A 21,090-nucleotide genomic window follows, 5' to 3' on the forward strand; every position below is an offset into this window, starting at 1 on the left:
GGGCTGCAGGGTTGTGCAGAGACGATTGAATTGTCTTTGGGTGCTTAACACTGTCATTTGCCAGAGCACATCTGGGAACTAAAAACTGAATGGAGTCTTAGCTCTTTCTGTAGCAAAATCCTACACACATTTCTGTGCTGACAGGGTGAGAGGGAGGGGCGAGTCCTCCAGGATGTGAAATATGACAACACTCTCAGGACCTTTCTGCCATTACCAGAGGTGAAAGTTGGGAGGTGGGTGGTACATGAATGAATTAATAGACAATTGAATTTTAAGGTCTTTGCAGAAATGTACTGGTCTCTTTTTTCCCATTCCTAGTCTTTGTCCCATTGATACCTGTTGAGCTTCTACAAAAAGTTCAAAGTGCCCAAGTAAGCACTGCATGAATCCATTCTTTATAGATCCTTAAAGGGTTATCTTTATGGAGTGCTGTGCCTGGGCTGTTGAGTCAGTGGTGGTGGTAGCTGACAATATCAGCAAGGGAATGACCAAGTGAATATTTCCTTTTGGGTGCTCGTGGTCACAGCTGCTTTGTGTGAGGGCTCCCTTGCTGCTTGGAGGGGAAGCATCTATCTGCAAAACTTAATCCAAAACTTGAAAAAAAGCCCACCTAATCAAACAAAAAGGAAAGTGGCAGAGGAGGAAGGGGAATAGAAAGATTCTATTATGTTTTAAATTCCTGTTGAGACTGGCCCCCTGTGTGGCTTTGGTATTGTTCTGTTGCAGTGAGTAACAAATTTGTAGAAAATGAACCTTTATTCCTCCTGCCCTAACCACCCTGAGCACTGTTTGCATTTAGGATGGGAGGAGAAAGGACTGAAGGGTTGCATTGTCACTTAAGTAAAACTAAGGAGTTTATAGTTAGCCATTGCAAAAGAAAACATAAGTAACTGTGGATGGTTAGACACACTGAATAAAATAAATCGAGAGTTAGGAAGCTGGTGTGGGGACATTGACACACAACACAATTGCACTTATGAAAATATATTACTTCACTCACTGTGATTTTTAAGTTCAGAGCAATGGAAGAACTGCAGCCCTTAAAGGGTAAAAAAAAATAGATTGGAGCAAATAGGCACCCTCAGGTTAAAGCCTTGACCCTCCAGCATGTTGTACTGTATATGTAAAATGTATGGGTTGGGAAGACAGCTGTTCCCATAGCTTGCAGCATGTTTGTGTGGGAGCCTGCTGCAGTATCTCTTTGGTGGCTGCAGAAATAGGCACAATTGCATGTTTATTGACTACTCCTTGTGTTGTCTTGCCTATAGGGTCTTCCCCACTTTAGTGTTTCAGTTTTGGTTTGTATTTTTAGGCTCCAGTCATGCAACTGGTGGTCCTCATGTACCTGAAGTTGCAGTTTCTGGCAGGGGGAAGCGGAGAAGGTTGGAGATGAAGAGGCAGTCCATAGACTTTAAGCAGCTTATGTGATGGGGCAGCTCTACAGTGCTTGAGTTCTCTAGAAGCTGGTAGACAAAATTGCTTGCACAAGGACAGTTTTCTCCTAGATCTTCCACTGATTTCTCTGTAATTTGGTTTGAGTAATTTAATTCCTGCTCTCACACCAGACAACATTATTTTTTCTTACCTAGAAAACACGTGGAAAACATGTTTCTGGAGGCCATGAGGTAGATACCTAAACTATAGGAATTTGTATAGTTATCTAAAGCCTGTACATATCTTGTATTCACTTGAAACTGGGGTCACTAGGTCAGTCACTTGTCAGGAGTGGACCTAGATCATGCAAAAGGATTCACAAGTTGAAGGCATTGCTGTTAGAGTATGCTGTGGATAGGGTATGTGCAAAGAGCTAAATGACAGTGCTTTGTTTTTTGCAGCAAACAAAACCCTGTGGTCTGTAGCATGGCAGGGCACTAGCCTAGCCTTTGCTTGTATAAGCAGAAATGGCAAATGCTTTTATTTTGTATTTAAAACACCAGAAATGAAAATTTTAACTGCTTAAAAGTCATGATATACAAAACTTGCTGTTAGGGCCCAAGGTTCCCTGCATAGCAGATGTTATATGAAACTCCTGCAGGAACCTGTTTGATTATGCCAAGATAGAGCTATCAGAAGATCTGGATTTAGTTGTTTCCTGGCCTAAAAAAGACCCAGTTGTTGACACTGAAGGCCACAAAAAGAGAAATGCTCCTGGACTCAGGGCAATGAACTTCCCATTACTTTTCTCTACACTCCATCAGAAAGCTGAGATCTAACAACTGATCTTAGTGCTTTAAAATAGTAACTTCACCTTCCCCTTTCTCGAACCATCTAATCTTTCCATAAACTTGTGTGTGTGTTTGTGTGCAGTCACCTCTTAAAGGCTTGTCTGCATGCAAAACCTGTACCATTTGACCCATAGGTGTATTAAGGGGCTGTGGATAATTAAACAAGTGTGCACCTTCTTTGTTGTATGCTCAAGAAAGAGTGAACTTTTCTTCACTCTGGGACCACATCCCTTCTGAGTCAATCTGTCTCTTAGGCCTGTAGAGATTTTGATGTTATGTGACACCCATGTGGTATCATATCACTTGGATTCGATGGTTTATGTGGTTTCAGGTTTGACATACGAGTTCCCTTTTGGGAAAGAACTCACTCCCTGGCAAAGGGGTAGGGACTGGAGGTGGTACTCATAGTGGAAAATTCTCAGCTACAACTGTCTCTGCACAGCAGCATCCAGGATGGAAGCAGATGCTTTCTGTGAGGATGTATCCCACCATCCCACTGTGTCTCTTCAGCTGATAGCAGTCATTGTACTGTGCACCACAGCTGTAAATCAGCTTGGGATGAACTTCTGAATCCACCTCTCGGGTCCTAAACACTTTTGATATACCAGAATGATCCTTCTGACCACCCTTTTCTTAAGGGCAGGGGAACTCAGGATTGCATAAAACAGATTCTCCTCCTTTTCTGTCTGTGTTACTTGTCAGGAATGTGTGATACTGTCAAGAGAACATGGTTCAAAGTCTGCTGAAACTCAGCTGAAAACTTTCATCAGCTTCAAGGGGTTTTGGATTGGTCCCCTAAGGACCTGCTTTGATCAGTAAAGAGTGCACTAGGCAAATTTAGGTACTGAGATGAGAAGGGCTGCTCTTGCTAGTGGGGGTCTTTTCTGCTGAGGTTTGCAGGTGAAGACAGTGGCTCTTAGGGTTCCCTCCTACTGCTAAGGGAAGGAGAGGCAGGCTGACTCCAGAGCACAAGGCAGCTTGGCCTGGCAGCTGGGGAGGATGGCATGGCAGATGCCAGCTCAAACAACATTCAGAGTGACTTGTACAAAGTGGAGCTTAGATGGCATGACCTACTTGACTTAGAACAGCACCTCAACTGCAACCAGTCTTGTTCAGGGAGAACATGGAGTAAACATGCATTTTTTAACAGGTGACAGGTGAGATAAAGATGAGGAGAGTTAATTGGAATTGTCACCACAGAGTCTTTTGCCAGAGGCTGGCATTGTGCTGAGAAGTGACATTAATGATGTTTGCAGGATGGGACAATCTATTGTTTAATATTAACAACTAAAATTCACCTTCTAATTATTCACTTAAATTGAGATGGGAGAGCTTTGGCTTGCTTTAGTTTCCAAACTGCCATTTCCTCTATAAAGCTCATGACTGCCACAGATAGTACTGTAATACAACCCTTATATCTCAAAAGCTGACAGCATTTTGCTGGGGATGTCTGTTCCTTGGTTGATCATCTTCAGTGGAGTAAATTAGCATAATGATCCAACTATTAATTAGCTAAGGTATAGCTAAGGTACAGTTGGGTGTGAAAGTAGAGATGGTGGAGTGTGTGCTCTATGTATACAAATTAAAGTGCTTTAATTCACATATTTACATCATTATAACAAATACTTAGATAGTAATTGTGGTGGACCTGGCTGAATGCTAAAACTAAGAATGGTGGGGGAAAATACAAAAAAAAGCCCTTTAAAATAAATTGCTACTTACAAGTGGTTTAATAGCAACACATGGCTGTATGGGCTCAACCCTAAAACTTAAATTTACACTGAAATGCTTTCATTTTTCTATTCAAACAAATTTCTATGGTTTTATTGACTGCTTGCAAATAGTACATTAAAGCATATGCAGTTGAAATGGTGTAGACTTTGGGGATGGCTTTTAGCTTCCTTGTGTGTGGTTCAGTATTTTGTAACATGTTAGAAATGATTATTTGCTGTTTGGCATATGTGCCATTGAGTACCTTTTCAATTGTTGAGGGAAGACTAAAAATTGGGCACAAGTTTTGAGCTCATGGCACTTGTAGGCATGCCACAGTGAATATCTCCCGTCTCACTTCTTTGTGAGCCTCTTTAGCTATTGCCAGTTGAGAATGGTTTCCTATTAAACTCCCTGTGTCACTTTTGGAGATGATTTTCTGTGAGTTGTTGGTACTTCTAACAATCCACAGGAAAGAGTAATGTTATGGAAAAGATGGAAAAGACTTCTAGTGGGGGATGCACATCTCATTTTCAGAGTTGAAGCCATAGGTGGCCTTTAAAGTCAGTTACTGTTTGTGTACATGTGCTGCAGTAGGACATTCCTTTTGTGTCCTGGTGGCTCTTAGTTTATCACCTCTGGAAGTCAAAACACATGCTAGCCCTCATAATGGCAAGATTTTGCCTCTTGTGTAGCGTAGTTCAGTTTTTAGTTCCAGTAATAAAATATCTTTTGCAAGTTGTTTTTTTTCTTCCCTTTTTTTCCCTGTAACTGGCAAGTTTAGGGTGGATTGTTTGTTTATTTTAACTAGTTAACTTATTTTTCCTAGGAATAACAAGATTGGAACAAGTAATTCACAACATTCAGTTTATCCAAAAGAATAGGTCCCCTCTTCAAGCACCTCAAGGCATCTAAGCACCCATTAGTCTCTTGGCATTAAATAGCCTTGTGGAGTAGTGTTAGTGAGACTGCTGCTCCATAGGCTGTTAATAACTGAAAAGAGCTGAAGGAAATTTATTACAAGTGCACATATAAATACAGTAAAATCTTTTGTAGTATTATTTTCTTGCTTTAGACAGTTACCCTCATACCAAGAATGTTCTTGGTCTTTATTTTGGTATTTCTTCGTTTCACTTTTTTTTAGGTTTGGGCTAATTGGTTAAATCCTCTTGATCTTTTCAAGCTGTTACTGGTGAAGTGATGAGTAAAGTATACCATCTCATATATCCATCTGAATTGAAAATACCCTGTCTAACTTTACAGAGTGAGCCATTGAGATACTAGAACGTGGCAAAATTTTATTCACTAGTTACTGATACATAAGGGGTTGTTTTCACCCAACTGCCTGGCTGCCAAGTAAAGGTTGTGTGACAGCAGGAGAATATAGCCTAATTGAGGCAAATTGATTATTTATTTTGTGACACTGAGCACATATACTGGGTTACAGGGGATTAATTCTGTCTTTGGTTTCACAGACTTTATGGCCCCACTGTCACACATGTTCAGGATGAGTTGTATCCGTATTTACTTCTGGTGGAGCCTGTTGCTGGGACACCATATGTCTCTAGAGAATTCAGACACACATTTTAGGTAATGTTATATTGGTGGCAGCTTCTCCTGTCTAATACCTCTCTTTTTTCCCTGACTGAAGAACACCATGTTGTAGTTCTGCCTTTTTAAGTCAGTTAATCGTTGGTAGGAGGCCTTTGAACTTCTCTGTCTCAACCTTGATTCTTGTCTCCCAATATCCCCATCATTAAATTGGGATGTGGCACAGCTTGGAGCACATACCTGTGTGCCCTTTGGCCAAAAGAGGGAAGACTTCAGGTTCCCTCAAGCAATTTTGGGTTAATGCCACCATGACTGGGGTCTTCCATAAAAGACCATGACAGTCAATAAGGACAGCAAAATACAGCTTAAAAAAATATGCTCAGCCAAGAGGCAATTCATTTGAAAAACTGTTTTAATTAGTTTGTAGGGGTGAGCTACTTCACATGGCATATGTTTTCTGGGAAATGGTCCAGCTCAGTATTAAGAGGCTACAAGAAAATTGTCACTAAACATGTGGATGCAAGGGGCTTGAAGGAATGAAACCTTAATAAAGGCCAATGATATCTGATTTACCTCAAGGAGGCTCAGTTCAGGTGTTTTTTAGTTTCCAGTTCTGACTTGTTCTGTTGCCTTAAACAAGTACTGTATTGATGATCAAATTTTGAGTTCTACCTAAATTAGCTTATGCTTTAAGGCCACACTTTCATCTGATAGAGTCTAAAATTGTCCTATTTAGGTCACTGTGCTTGTTTTGAGCTGAGCCAAGCCAGGCCTGGTAACAGTATACCTCATTAGGAAGAGATAGAACTCTGGCCAGGTGAGCATAGAGAGGTGCAAGTGATAGGTGTAGTTGTTATTAATAAGGTACAGTTGTATTCTTCTATATCCAGTGATACCATCACTGGATAGGGAACCATCCTTTCTTTGGAAGATCAAACCCAGTCCTGTTCCCATAGTCTTAGAGCCTCTTCCCCAAAACACACTTAGAACTGAAGAGACCATCTCCCAAAGGAGGGAGTACGTGTACAAGGTCTATATCACCTGACATTCTCCCTCCTTAACCATTTGGGTCCTCATGCAGCAGGAAAGAGAAAACATAGCACGTCATGGGCAGTCCGATGAGGCAGTAGGTGAGCTTTTGTTTTGGTGGAGAAGGAGCTGTTCAGTGAAATGCCTTAGTGTGTGCCCACAAGGAAAGGCAGAATAAGGAGCGGCTGTCCATTTGTAAAAGGTACCTTGAATTTCCAGTCAATGTTTTCTGATCAATATGGAGCTGAAGAGCGTCCTTCAGCATCTGAAAAGAGGAGTAGGAGCCAGACAAAGCTCCCTGCCATTCCATTGCTCATTTCCTGTTTTCATGTATTTCTCCAATTCCTACAAAACCCAGAGAAATCTGTTTCTTAATGCCTTAGAATAAGAAGCATCAAAGCACTGGGATTTCTTAGTTTGCATCCAAAATACCACATCTTCTAATCATCTCAGAGCAGCAGACATGAAAGCTTCTTCCAGAGAGATGTCACAAAGGTCACATGTTTTCCTTTGAATAATGAGCGGTGTTTTTAAAGGAGCTTAAGATAAACTTCAGGCCCATGGCCCATATGATTTGTTTACTGCATATAAAGACTTAGCTAAGCAGGAGCAATGATTCTGTCACTAGAACTTGGATTGAAACTCCAAAGATCTTGCATGTGCTTTCCTGATATACCATAGAGCCCGTGCATGCTTTCAGGCAAGGCATTTTATCTTACTTAGCCTCAATTCATAATCTTAAAAAAAAAATTGGCACAATAGCACAATACAACACAGTTCTTAACTATTTTTGAAAATTATTCTGCATAACATCCTCAAAAATCAGAGGCAGGGAGCAGGCAATAGTGGAACAGCTGGGGAATGAGAATCAGGTTATGGGAGAGCAAACATAGATAACTTCCCTGTTGTATAGTTTGAATCTGAACCATATTGTGCACTGATGCTGAAGGACAAGTTGTTTGATTATTACAGAGAGACTCTGCATCATAAATACAGGTACATAGGAACAACAGAGGTTTCCTTATCTCTCTTCTGTTTGTCTATATTGGGATATAAACTGTTCAAGGATTGATGCCTTTTCTCAGTAAGGGCACTGCCTATTTCTAAGGGCTCCCACTGTTGGCCACGGCCTACATGTGTTAAAGATGTATTTGGCATTTGGGTATAAACTAGAAATAAGAAGAATCAGAACCTACAAGGTTGTTGGTGCTTGCTCTGCTGATTAGAATCATAGAATCACTGAACTATTTGGGTTGGAAAGGACCTTAAAGACTGAACTGAAGAAGTTCCAGCCCCCTCTGCCATGGGCAGGGGTACCTTCTGCTAGACCAGATTGCTCCAAATCCTGTCCAGCCTGGCCTAGAACTCTTCCAGGGATGGAGCATCAACAACTTCTCTGGACAACTTATTCTAGTGCCCCACCACCCTTCCAGTAAAGAAATTTTCCCTAATATCCAATCTAAACCTGCTCTCTGTCAGTGTGAAGCCATTCCACCTTTTCTGGTGACCATGGAGTCATGGTCTAACAGATAGTCTTTCTTGTTGGCTCCCTTCAGGTACTGCAATTAGGTGATCCCAAAGCCTTCTCTTTTTGAGGCTGAATAATCCCAATTCTTTCAGCCTTTCCTCACAGGAGAGGTGCTCCAGCCCTCTAATCAACTTGGTGTCTCTCCTCTGGACTTGCTCCAACATTTTAGAGCTGATCAAGCTGTGGGATACAGAATTCAAAGGAGTCTGCTGAAAAAATGAAGTTTTTCAGGTCCTGTGGTTTGAAGGAAAACCTTTTTCTCAGAGTTTGGGTGCCTCAGTCCCTGGGCCTGAGGTACAAAAAGACAGCTAGAAACAGGTGAGTTGGTTTGGCTCCGTAAGGTTCATGAGAGGGCTCATCCCATAAGTGAGATGGTTCTCAGCCTGAGCTCAGTCTGCATGGGGCTGTATGAACTGACTCCAGCAGTGTATGTCTCTGTGCTCTCAACAGAGGGGATCCTCACTGTAGTATCTGGCAGCCACTGTCTGGCTGATTTGTTGCTGGAATCTGGTGGTACCTTCCATGTGTGCAGGAAAACCTGCCTCCTTCAGTTCTGGGAGCGTATGGATCCTTCTGCCTTTGCACAACCATGGAAGTTTGCTGTTCCTCTTGGCTGAGAAGGTTTGGATACTTCACACACCTTCCTTATGTTTCTCTAACACAGAAATTTGCCCTCAGCAGAGCTCCTTGCCTGACAGGTGCTCACCCAGGAGCAATCCCTGAACTTTGGAATGAGAACTGCAAGTGTTGTCACATCCTCCTGCATGTGATGTAAAGGGCACAACAGCTCTGGAGTTGAAAGTAAAACCTGTACTTTTGGCATCATGTTAAGAAGTGTGATCATCCTCTTCTTTTAAGGCGATTTATTATGTCTTCACATTTATGGAAATAATTTTTGAGCTATAGGGTGGGATTATAAATTGTAATAGCCTCAAAATAGAAAGCATGAATTTTGTTAGCAAATGCATCAATGCAGAAATTGAGATTCTCCTTATTGTGTTTTTCATTGCTGTCCACAAATATTTTTAAACAGCTTTTTATTTTAAACAGCTCTGTAATGTTGTCTCCAGATCTTGGAAACCATTTTCAAATGTGTGAATTGAAAGCGTGGATTTGAAATGTAAAAAAAAAATGTATCTTCCAGGAGGGCAGAAATGCTGGTCTCTATATAACTGAGTTTTCTTTAAGTCTTCCCACTATGTGTGACTCATCATTGTGCTAAAGTATCTCAAATCCTTTGTTGCAGAAGGTTGCAGCTCTTGTGCTCAATTGGGTTGGTAATCTTTGATTTCAGGCACTTTCCTTAATCATTATTAAGGTATTTCTGTAACAGAGCATTGTGTTTTAAGGAGGCTATTATGTGCTTCTGAGTAATGGCCTTCTGCTTTGAAAGATCCACAAGTTTTACGTGCTAGCTCTAAAAAAGAGACAAGTTTGCTATGTGAGTTAGGGAATAGAATACTTATTTTAAAAATCGTTCCAACAGGTGTTAATGGCTTTGCTGTGATGCATAAAGTCTGTAATCTTAAGGTCAAAACACTATTTTTAACTCGTTCTGTCTTCATAAAAGTGTTGCAATCAGTGCTGGCTTTTGTTGGAGAAAGCGTGGCACTGTGAGTTGCTGATGCAGCCCAGTACTTATGTAGTCTCCAGCCAGTGAAGCACAGCTTTTCACCATGCAAATAATTTCCCAAGATTGGTCCATTTAAGGTAAAATGTTATTTTAATGCATTTTGATACAATCAAAAGCATGTGGTGCTGAGAGAGAATAGTAATTTTCTTTAGGGATTTAGTTTCAAGAAGTTAGGAATCTGTATTTGTCCAGCTTTTCTTGTTGGCTTCCACTTGCTAAGTGTTTTCAGTCACACCACACAGTTCTTCTGGGGGAACAAATAAGGAATCTTAATGCTTTTTATTGTATTACCCCATGTTTTCTCATCTCCTTAGCATTGCCTGCTTGATTAATGAAAAGCAAATTAATGTGTAGTAGTGGAACACACTTCAGAACTGCTAATAAATGAAGGGAATTATTAGAGAAAGGGTGATAGAAAATTAGGAGGAGGAGCATTTTGGCTGGCAATATAATCTGTGCCTCCTGCTGTGCTGGCAATTAGTGTTCCTGATGAGTTTGTCTGATTTTGTCCAGTCACTGGCACTGGGATTTTCATAGGGAAGGGGATATTACAATGGGGATTTAAGAGCACACCAGGACCCTTTCAACTTCCTCCATTTTTATTTCACTGCTCCATCTTGCCCTAGGCTTATGTCACGATGTTATCAGCTGTTAATTAGCTCTGTGTTGGGAATTGTCTGTATCAAACAGGATCTGAGGCAGTCCCTGCTGGATCCCCATGGCACAGATACCTGGGATGACTGCAGGGCCATCCTGTTCACTGGCCCATCTCAAACTTCCTGCTGGAACCAAGACCTTTCACATTAACTGAATCTGACCACCTGATGCTTTGGAATTTGCAAAAAGTTGCCTTTAGATTTGCAGATCTAAAAACTGAGTGAGGTTACTGGTGAAACAGTGAAGGGTGACACTCCCTCTGCAGCTCCAGGCTCAGCTGAACTGAGTACTTCACTGCAAAAGAGGAGGTGGGACTCATTTCTGTAGGATAATTGAGCCCTCGAGCTGCTACAGGAACCTCGACAGCTTCTGGCTTATCACAAAAAGTAGTTATGAGTTTGTGTTATTTTTAAGTATGTGGGGGGGAAAAAAGCACAACAGTTCCTCCTAAACTCACAATATAGTGGTTTTTCACTTCTGGCAGATTCTAGTTATTTTAAACTTTGTGGAAGATGTTGGGTATTTTATTAAAGTAAACAAAACTATCTGAAATGAGTGATCTAAAAGGAAAATTATTTTTCCTTTTATTTCCTATGTTTACTTAAACCCTAAGCTTCAATAAGGACACAGCCATGTGTATTCATTATGGGCACTCTGGCCTCAGCTTGACCTCAGCCAGCCCTATTTCTTAGTAACATACATTCTGCTGAATTGGGCTTTTATGAGTTATAGCTCAAGATATTAAATATAGAACATTTGGTTTCCCAGGAACTACATCATTTTCAAATAAGCAAGTTTTTGAATATATATACATTACTGGGGAGAGTCCTCACAGCAAACTCATCTCCCAGATGAAAGCCAGTCAGTTTGTTCTATCTTGTTTCTGGAGAAAGTAAGAAAGGCCTTGTTTCCCAGAATTATGATACTGAAGTAGGAAGTTGAGCTTAATGGACTCCATCTACTCAAACAGGTTTTTTAACAGAAAAATGTAATGAATCTATGTGTAAAATGCTACCTGTTTTTTTTGGAAAGGATTTGTTTCAAAAACTTCCTATTCCTGAAAATTCCTTCCCCTTTTTCTGATTTTAAAATGTATTTTGTTAGACATTTTTAAAATGGAAGAAAAAAAAATAATTTTGTTTGGAATAGCTCAAATTTCTGAAGGAAAACTTGAAGAAAAAAAGCAAGAAACATAGCTGAAACATCCCAATTGACCTATTCTTAAATACTTATGAATTTTTGATATCTTGAGCCTGGATTGACAAAACATTTCATCAACTTATAGGACCTGGCAAGGTGATCTCTGCCAGCTCTGGGCATTGAAGATCAGAGCAGTACAGCACTGATCTACCCAGGGAATTCCTTCCTGGTTTAGTGCAGCCCAGTAGGGAAAAAGCTAACCTGTGTTTCAGAAGCAGCATGACTGCTTTTCCTGGCCCCTGAGCCCAGCTGAAATCCTTCATGTTTCAGCAAGGCTTGTTGGGGTATAGAATCAGCTTGGGGTTCTGGAGCTGCAGAGGGTGCCCATGGTGTGAAGGCACTGCCCCAATAGCCACCCATGTTCCCAGCACGTGGACAAGGCCAGCCCATGTTTTTTTGGGTTTTTTTTAAGAAGTAAAAGAATAATGTAATTAATAAAAAATGTGATAGGAGGAAAAAAAGTTAACAGTAAAGAGGTTACAGGAAGACTTGTGTCTTTAGCTGTATTTATGGGCACATTGTTTTGCTCCAGTCCTACTGCCTGCATCCTATGTGGAAAGAGCCCTGAAAATGAAATAGGATTCCTTGTAAGAGCAGACAGGCAGAAGGAATTAATGACAGGATGCACTTGCTAGTGCCCACAAGCCCCAAAGCCAGCTGCTCCAAGGCATGAGGCTGGCCCTTGGTTCCCATATGTTCCAGAGATGGAATATTAGTGCTGGTGAGCTCTGAGCCTGGCTGAGGGTGTGGGTCAGTGGCAGGAGGTCGTGTGGGAATGCATCCTGCACAGCCTGTGCAGGATGAGCTGGGCAATGCATGTTTGAGGGGCACCAGGAGAATGAAGATTGAAAATTTCTGCCATGAGCAGGGCTCCGGACTCCTTATGAATTACATAGATGGAGGGTGACATACTTGCTGAGTATAGTGGTGTAAACTTTGTGACTAGAAATTGTTTACAGATCTGATCTCTACCCCAGCTTGAAATTCTCTTTTAGGTCATCCCTCTGCCCAACCCAAACATTCTATTTACAAATTCATTACCTGCATGTAGTAAGATATCTGTGCCTGAATACTTATCAGCAGAACCCACCTGTGCTCTACTGCAAATAGATAAGGGCTTTCATCAAACTGGGACAGCAGAAGAAGAGGCTTTGCCACTATTTTCCTTGTTTCTTTATTAGATACATAAGTCAGACCTTGGGGATTTTTATAGGGCATCCAGGGACTGAGGCTCTTAAGGACTGGAAAGCTATCATACTGTAGTCTGGACAATTTTCCTACTCCTCACATGTCACACCTCTGTGGCTGACATGACTCTGGCACTTGTGGGACCCATGTCCCATAAGCATCAATCACTTTTAAATGAAATTGGTGTTTCTTACCAAATGCCTGATGATAAGCAAATGTCACTTGAGTTTGCTGCTCTTAAGAGCAAGGATGAGAGAGAAAACATGGAATGAAGGGAAAATACTGAAGGGGGCAAGGCTGGATGTGAATGTGCTGGTGCCAGCCATCCTGTGTTCTGGGGGTGATAATGTGGCTACTGGTGAGTCCTGTTTCACAGTGAAAACATCTCTTCCTGGCTGATTCTGGTATCATATTGTCTCTGGCATGGAGCTTTCCTTATTTGCATAAGTCATCAGTGGGTTACTAGGTTTTCCACAAAGCAGGATGCATGCTAAGAGGAATTTTATGGCAGGTGTAGTTGCTTCAGCAGTCCCTGGCCTGGGAGAGACACTCTGCTTTTGTTAGAATTGGCTTTGGTTGAGCAGAAAATGAAGTGATGCTGTATTTCAGATTTAGCTTGGCTGTGCTCTGAGTGGTGGTGGGCATTTCTAGGGACTCTCAAAGTGCAGACCTTCAGGCAGGCCTGGAGGAAATGATGGTAGGGGATGTCTGAAAATCCCCAGCAAAGGGAGCAAAAACCTTCCTGTTTTCAACTACTGAAAGACTTTCCTTTACTTAATTCCTCTTCACCCTCTTACAGGTAACTTGTGCATTCCAGATTGCTAATGGAGATAAGTGGTTTAGAGGTGACTTAAGAAATAGCAGGTTTAAAGCCTCTGGGAGATTTTGTTGAGCAGTTGTATTATGTATGGGAAGTGCATGTATTATGGGAATGTGTGTGAAATGTGATCCTCTAATGTGATCCTGTGGTTCTTTCCAAAATAGTGCCAGTGAAATTTCCAGAATATGCCATGGGATGGGGTCAGTACTGCAACAGTACTGCTTGGCTGTAATGCTCTAATCTGGGGAGAAAGAAAAAACAGAAATCCAAAGTATGGTACAAAAATTTATTTAAAAAGGTGGGGAACACTGGCTAACCTCTACTGCATCCCCTGTCATGTTTTCTCCCATGTGGAGGTCTTCAGGCAATGTTTTTATGCCATTTGTGTTTATCTTGGGTGTCCCTGGTGGCACATGAACTATGACATTGGAGCCATGCCTTCGAGGATGTGTTCTAGCAGATATGGTGCTTTGGACCTTCTAATCTCGAAGACATCCATATGAGTGCAAAAATCTACAGCTTGAGCTCAGTTTTCAAGGTACTGCACAGCTTTCCCAGCTTACTCTTGACTTTTCAAAGTTAACTTCAGTACACTTGAAATTAGAGATAACATAGAGCCAGCTGGTTACAGAAACCCATGTTGTGTTATCCATAGGCTAATGTGGCTCCTCCTGCACTCCCAGAGCAGCTGTGCATTCTCTGTTGCTGTTCTTTTGCCATCATTTATTTTAACTGGCACACTGGGAAAAGGCTGCACTTGGTTACTACAGGATTACAGAGCTACACACTGTTGCTACATCATGGCTAAGCTGGGAGTGTATGTTCAACCTTATCTTTTGATGCAGGAGCTGAGAGACTTTGGTTTTGGTCCTGTCTCAGACAGTAACCTGCTTTGTTACCCACAGAAAGTCTCTCACTCAACAGTCCTGTCAAAGGGGATTTTTACTTTTTCAAGAGAATCATCTGAAATTTTATTGACACCCTTAAATTTTATAATATCACATGGATGATAAGAAAAATAAACTCATCCCAAGCCAAAAAAGGTGATATATTTAATTGTGTCTTACTTTGTATTTCCATCATATCTCTGATATACCAAGTTGATTCTTAGGTTATAGGATGGACTGAGGAAATTTTCTATTTGCCTAGCATATCACAGGCAAATCTTCAGGATAAACAGAACTGATGTGTCAGAAAAGAATGCTCAAGCAAGAGGACAGACCCAAACCAATGCAGCAGTTCTTGCTTTCTAACCTTGTCTCATAAATTCATATGTCCTTAATTTCTTCCTGGCATAAGACTTGCCCCAGCCCCATCAGTAACGTGAAAGGCTCCAGTGCTGGCCTCTGGAAGGTGATTGTTTCATCTGCCTTGTCTGTTCACCTCCACTCCATGCATGGGCTATAGCTGTGTTACAGTCCTGATTGCTGTAGGGAAAGGAAACACATCTTTAATTTTGGACAAGAGAGCCTGGAAGCCACAGCAACAATGATTTTAGCGTATGCTGCTTTCCTTCTGTGGCAAGCGTCCTAGAGCTCTGGGAGGACAGGGCTAAACAGCAGCAGCTGAGAAAATGCTCTCACTGCTTCTGAGCTGAAGTGTGTCCCTGGAGTGGGGCAGCATAGAACTGAGGCCAGCCTGCTGTGTGTGCTCATGCCAGGCTTGTCCAGATGTGCAGCATCCTTAAATCCATGCTTAGCAAAGCTGAAATGGCTCTGGCCAGCTGTCAGTCTCGTTGTGACTCTTCGTCCTGACACTTCATCCCAGCTCCTCAGGCCCTCTTCTTCATCCTCTCCTCCCTGCCTTTTTCCCCCTCTCTGAATTACTGTGATGACTAAAGGAAAGACTCTTGTTGGTTTGCAGCATCTTGGTTGTCAAGGCATTTGTAAGCAGATGAAAGGCAATGTCTGATTTTCTCTGTTGATTGTGTGTGTTGCTTGTGAGTGAAAGCCCTTTGCAATCCTGGCACATCCTAGTTTTATTCACTGGAAGAGCTCTGCTTGGGAGCAGCCTGATATCAACACACAGTCTTGGATTTTCATCCATAAGCTAACTCAGGGCTCGGGGTTGTTTTAGAAACTGATACTAGTCCAAAGACACATTAAAAGCAGAGTTTAATAAGATGCATATAGTACAATACCTGTATTCTGAAGTAGGTATTTATTTTTTTTTTCATGTTCACGAAAAAAAATAAATAAAGAAATTGTAATAACTTCTTAAAACTTCTTAGTAGTGTTTTGCATTGCCTTGGCTCTGAGACACAGGGGGAATGTAATGTCCCAAATGGAAAAGTCTCTAGCTTCCAATGGGAGCTCTTATTTGTGGTGCTGGACCAAAGTATGGAAACATATCAAACATATTCTATGTGTGTGATATGGATAGGTGAGTCCCTAATAGGTGGAAGATTTCTCAGTCCCAGGTCCTAAATAAGTATTTTCTCTTGGATACCAACTTGTAGGGCTGGTGGTTCCTGTTTCACTAAATTACAGTCCCTGTCCAGAATCCCATGTGAGCTTTTCCTCTCCAACACGTGAAGATAAAGCTTTGTGCCCATACAACCATTTCATGGGTGTCTGAAATAGCTGGGGCCTCCTAAAGTAAATGCAAAGACTGTAGTACATTGCTAAGCCAGCATCTTCATTAACAGTGAGAATCTTACGACAGCCTTTCTTCTGGAGGTAAGATCCTTCAGTGGAGGGAGACAGCCTGAGCTGTGGCCAAAGTGGGTGATAAGAGGTACTTAGTGACTTTCTCTGCTTTGCTGACAAACTGAGAAAAAAAAAAAAATAGGCCAGTAATCCATCCTGCAAGTCTCTTAAGCTATCATAAGAATTTATAGGAACTCATTATACAAAAAATTATAGGTATATAATAGCAGGTGGTACATCTTCCAAGCAGTATGTATTACAATTCAACGTGACAACACCAGAAAAACAGCCCCCAGACCTATCTTCAGTGAGTAACTACAGGGGAAGTAAGTTGTGGTTAAGAGAAGTGGAATGTTAATGACAGGTCTGTGCCAGTAAACACAACAAAATGCCTCAGTGGTAATTGTCATCAGAACGATTTCCTTCCCTGCTAGTTACAAAACCAGATAAACTATTAGAAACACCATTTGTAAAACCCAGACACCGTATATTTCCATCAAATGTAGCAGTTGTCTCTGTCTCTGAGGTTCCTGAAGCAAACCCCCTTAGGTATCCAGCTGGGCTGCTGCATACAAGCTTTGAAAATATTGACAAGCTCATTTTATCCTTTGCTGTCCTTGTCCTTCTCTGTTTTCTTTCTTTAATCCTTACTTAGTGGCAGACACTAATGTAGCCAAGTTACTTCTGCCTCAAGAGGATCAGGAAACTGTTTCCTCTCAGGCCAAATGTGCTGACACTGCTAACCTTGATTTCTATAAATGATTGAACAGTGTCTCCTGTGTGCTGCGTATTTCAGGCCCCACTTAGCCAAGATTCTTGGATGCTGAGAAAGCTTTTCACCTTCTCCATCTCCTCCTCACAATCATAATTAAGCCAGACTTTGTCTCCTCTACCTTAATGACTGTGAGCTGCTTAGACTGGCAGTAGTAACCCCAAGATGCTTTTCTCCATTTATAGACCTTTCTCAATTTGCAGGGTTTTAAAAATTTCTTTTAACCTATTGAAAGATTTGGTGTGGATGTTTTAGTGAAAACAAGTCACCAGACAAGCAATGGGAATTAAGAGGTGTTGGAAGTAATTCAGTCATTTTAAAACAGACACAGTGCGGTAGTTTTTTTTATAAATAAATTTGTGATGGTTCAATCAGCATTCCTTGGTTTTGCATTATTAAAACCTTTTCTAAATCAGCCTGGTCAAAAGAGAGCATGTCCATACTGCTAAGCTGGCTTTCAGAGGCAACATGTTCCAGGAGTGAGAGAAGTACTGAGTTATGTGCTGCCCAAAGCCAACTCAAACTGGTGGTGAAAATCTTGGTACACATTTTCCTCAGTCATTGTGGCTCTGAAGTCTTGATTCTCAAGCTGAGGCAACATCTACTGCAGTCCTTTCTGAATTTCAGAGCCACATCTACAGCCACAGTAAGCTGCTGACTTCTGCTGATGGTCAGTAATTTACAGCACCACAGCCTGGCCTCTGGTTTACCTCCTTTAGCTGAAGTGGTTTAAAGACATTTGCTCACTGCATCAACCCTAGCTAGAAGTTCAGATATATTTGACCTCCATTCCTGAGAACTTTGGAAACTGAATAATAATAAATGTGTGGTGAATTCTGCCCTGCAGATAACCAGAATATGTTTTTTTGCATCCCTTTGAAAAATATCTATTATTTTAATTCTCTGCTGCCAAGGGGAAAGCATGGAGTAGATGGTAAGTAGCAAGGAGGAGGAGAGTGTAGTGTAAAAGGAAGAAACTGTGGGGAAAGGTTTGGTGTTAGTAGATTGGATCTATTTTATCTATATAATTTTAGGCAAAGCACAAAATGCTGAAAAGTAATTTGTGGCAATTTAGGCTTTTATCACTGTGTGTATGTTATTCTTGAGATATATATATATGTATAGCAAAAGTCAAGCTCCCAGACTTAAGAGTTTATAACCTTAAATGTGCATTTCTGCAGGCAGATTGGTGAAGCTAACAGATATATACAAGGCAGAGTCAGGGCCTCAGGTGGATGGGCTGACCTGTCAGGATAACAGCACAGCTCCTTCCTCAGGAGAACAAGTGGAATAGCTTAGGAAAAGAATGCACTTAATCCTTACAGTTTTCATTACAGGTGACTGTGCAGAGCAGGTGTGTTGTTAGGTAGGTCACACAGAAGTGTTTGGACACACACAAACCCTCAAATGAGAAAGTAAAACAGCTCCAGAAAAAGACAGATATATTTTTTTAAAATTAGCACAACATATAAATTTATCAATCCTCTTGGTTTTGAGAGTTCTATAAGAGGAGAAGTGGAGTAAGTGCACATTAATGAAGAATAGTTACAAATACCTTGTGCATGAAATAGAACCTCAGTACTCTGTTATGCATGTGTATGTATATGCACACTGGGTTTTTTCTATCAGTTTTTGTAGGTAGAAGTCACAGTGTTTACCAAAAAGAAGAAAAGGCAACCCCTAATGGATACAGCAGAGGAAGTAGTAGGCTTGATACAGACAAATGGCAGAGCCAGAATAAACAGCTTTCCTTGGCTGTTGATGCTAGGTCACAGTGCATCCAGCCTGGAGCTGTCCACCCTTTAGAAGTCTGCATCAACAGAGAATCTGTCTGATGTACTGCAGTGAAAGAAAACGTGCTGAATGCACTTACCAGGCTGTATTTGTGGACAAGACCTCAAGGATGGAAGATATTAAACACAGCTTTCCATTAGGAGTGAAAAAAACAGATCATCTGTTTTGTGCCTTGTCCTTTGTGGAAGGTGTCACTTGGAGCAGCCAAAATTCCATCCCCTGCCATCCTGGCTCTGGGACATCAATAAACCAGCATGTCCTTTCATCAGAGCACAAAGCTTTTTTTCTAAATAGACTGCCAGTTTCATGTACTTCCTTACTGGGACAGGTTCTTCTGGATTTCTATCTCAAGCAACAGGGTTTGGGAGAAATACAAACAAAAAGAAACCTTTCCTAATACATTCTGCACTGTGATTACTAGAAGATGCTTACAGGAAGTGGAAAACCCCATTGATATATGTGGTGCCACATTCTGACCAGGCACTTAAATGTTAATTTGTTTTTTGTTTAAATGCCCATAATGTGGAATTGTGGGCATCTCTGTGTGGGTGAATATCTTTTCTGTTCTCTAGCAGAAGAACCTTTGAATCATCTAATTTTCTTCCCTGTCAGCAAGAGGTGGAAATGGTGTTAACAGCCTGAATCCAGCAAATTCGTGGGGCAGCAAAAATACTGCCTGTTTCTGGCATCTGTATTTTGATTGCCTGGTATTTTTGGTATTCTGCTGGTGGCTAAAATCACATTTATTGCAGTGGACCTTCAGCAGAGAGGCGGGTGAGGTTTCAGCTCAGACTGCTGGCACACATGTTTAATGGTGGTAGAATAGATAATGAAAGTGCAGAGCCAAGTTTGTTTTTGGTAAAAATGCCATCTCACCATCTGGCATACACATAGCAGGTGTCTCCATCCTTCTGTTAATGTCCCCATTGAATGCCTCTGTCTCCTGCTCTTGCCTCTCCCAAGAGGGGTGTTTCACCTCCTCTGGTTCTGTGTGGCTTTGTGGTGACACATCAGAGGGCTGCTGGGATGCCACGTGCTGAACCCTTGCTGTCAAGAACATTGATCTTTCTGCTGAGCCAGAGAAAATGTAATTAACTTATTTTAACATTCATCTTTGTCCTGTGGGTTGGTGAAGTTGATGCTGGCTGGAACCTCGTTTCCACATAGCTCATTTACTGTAACTAATTATTGCTTGTAAGTGAATGGTGCATTCAGCCTCTGCAGGAAGGTGGAATTTATTCTATTTCAAATTTTTCATTTATTTGCTGTCAGAACCATATGAAACCTTTCCCCAGGGCAGCAAAATCTTTCTGTTCTAGTTAGATGTTAACTGGTGAAACTGATGGAAAGCTGTAGTTAACACAACCCCATGCCAGTGATGTGATACAGACAAGGTGACTAATTCAGTGACAAAGAATGACAGTACAGGAAATAAAAAAACATGAATTGCTCTCTAGCTTAATGTTAGTTGCGTATGTGAGTATGCATTATGATTCTCCCTGATTTCATACTTACATCTTACTTTTTGTTATTACCTTCTATCCTTCTTTTTAATTTGGTTTAGTTATGTGTTTCTTACTGCTCTAGTTCCTGGGAATGCCTGCCCTGTTCTTGAAAACAGCGAACTCTCAAACAAAAGCATTAACTTGAGTCAGATACCCTATTAATTTCTGAACAATTAAAGTCAGAAAAGTTACAAGTGTCTTGGCTGTGAGAAGCTGCAGCCTGAAATACAGGTGACGGTACAAACTGGTTCTGTTTGGGAATCCTTGGGGATACTCAAGGAGCTGTGGTAAGGAGACCCCTTTCACCCTGATTTGAGCAGCACTTGGCTGCTGCTTGCACCTGTAATATTTTCCCCAGTGTCCTCTGGCCAGACTTAGAGAAAGGAAAGAGGATGTATGGTGGGGCATGCAGAGGCTATTTCATCAAGCTAACTACATTTACTGCCCAGGTGTTTCTCTCTGATAAAGAGGGTCACAAAAAGGGCACTAACATCTGTGGTAATCTTTGTTACTTATCCCAGCTAAACTTAAGACCCTCTGCTACAACTTCAGAAAAAAAAGTTTAAAGAGGAAATTGTAGTAGTTCCCTGCCTTAGTATCTTCAGTTGTTTTGAAGTGTCATACTGGGAAGCCACTGAGGGACTTTTGCTCTTCTTCCATTACTTTTGTGCATCTTAGCAATCACTTTCCTCAGTCCTGCTTGGGATTGCCCTGCAGTAGAGTCTCTGCCTATAGCAGCTCTGAGAGTTCTCCCAGTGGAGGGAGACTGGCTGGAATTGTGCTGTGCTCTATTTGCCTTCCCCGATGGACAAAGTTTTGGAACCAATGCC

The 21,090-nt window shown here is 41.4% G+C and overlaps 1 protein-coding gene across 32 annotated transcripts in view; it reads left to right on the forward strand.

Moving 5' to 3' along the window:
- Positions 1 to 21,090, forward strand: part of MAP2 (microtubule associated protein 2) — a 219,858-nt gene that overhangs the window by 100,004 nt on the left and 98,764 nt on the right. The gene's annotated exons all lie outside the window — the stretch shown is intronic.

The sequence above is a fragment of the Pseudopodoces humilis genome, chromosome 8, assembly GCF_049639895.1.
Source record: "Pseudopodoces humilis isolate 2021_Gansu_Grassland_sample_001 chromosome 8, ASM4963989v1, whole genome shotgun sequence".
In the NCBI taxonomy this organism is placed as follows: Eukaryota; Metazoa; Chordata; class Aves; order Passeriformes; family Paridae; genus Pseudopodoces; species Pseudopodoces humilis.